We start from the raw sequence: 1,073 nt of genomic DNA, 5'->3' as shown, positions 1-1,073 counted from the left end.
GTGCAGTTTGTAACACAGTGCAAGTACTTTACATGTTGCATTCTCAGAACTGCCACAAGGGGTGCTATAGCACGCATTAGCATGAACTTCCGTTTTCTATGGTCACTTTTTTCTTTTAGGTCAACTGCTGTCATGGTGGGGCAGTAAAAAGAGAATTTAAGTTAGTTAAACTGTTAAAAGTTACCTACCTGAACACTAACACGTATGGTTTTATGGCACAGACAGTATTTGAAGGTAACTATTATCGTAGAGTATAATGAGAAGCTCACTTGTAATGTATTGATGACATATTTGTGTCTACGTTTGCATAAGGTTCGTTTCTGGCCTCGATCCTGAGGTGCAGGATCCCACTACATAGACTCACTGAAGGTGCTGTGTGGAGAGAAAGGGTCCTGTTGTGTATTTGAGCCTTTATATTAATATATTGTTTGTTGTTTGGTCAGCTCCTGTATATGTGTGTGTATAAAATATGCGCACATGACGTGTTTGTCAGGGTTAACATGACAGTCATAAAATAACCTGTGTACTGTATTTTCACACGACTGAAAATAATGAATAAGGCAATGTCAGTGTGATGTAATGAGATGAAGTTTGGTTGGTTACCTGTTCATAAAGTTGATGCACATAATGTCTGTTTCCTGAAATCTTCCATGCTACTGAATTCCCCTTGTTTCGGTGTTCTTCACGTCTCTCACCTCTTGGTTGTTTTGCCCTCAGACTTCGTCATCTGGAGCTGTGCAGTGTTGCAGCATGTCTATGTTTAGAACGATTTCCCCAAAAAACAATATATGTGGAATAAAACAATTCAACAACCAGTTGTCAGTGTTTGCCCTTTTTGTATTCAAATGAATGTAATAACTAAACTCTTATTGTTGTAAAAAGAAAAAAGTGGACAGGACTCCCACAACTTCGAACTTCCATGATTATGAGATTTAACAGCATAAAAAGAGTTAAAGGATAAATCAAATAGATGTGAATCCAAATTGAAATAACCAATTTGGTTTTATAATAATCATCATAAAAATGCATTGGTAACACTTTAGAATAGGGAACACTTATTCACAATTTACTAC

This window comes from Sinocyclocheilus grahami, unplaced genomic scaffold, assembly GCF_001515645.1.
Source record: "Sinocyclocheilus grahami isolate Dianchi unplaced genomic scaffold, SAMN03320097.WGS_v1.1 scaffold6405.1, whole genome shotgun sequence".
Taxonomy (NCBI): Eukaryota; Metazoa; Chordata; class Actinopteri; order Cypriniformes; family Cyprinidae; genus Sinocyclocheilus; species Sinocyclocheilus grahami.
This window is presented reverse-complemented; position numbering follows the sequence as displayed.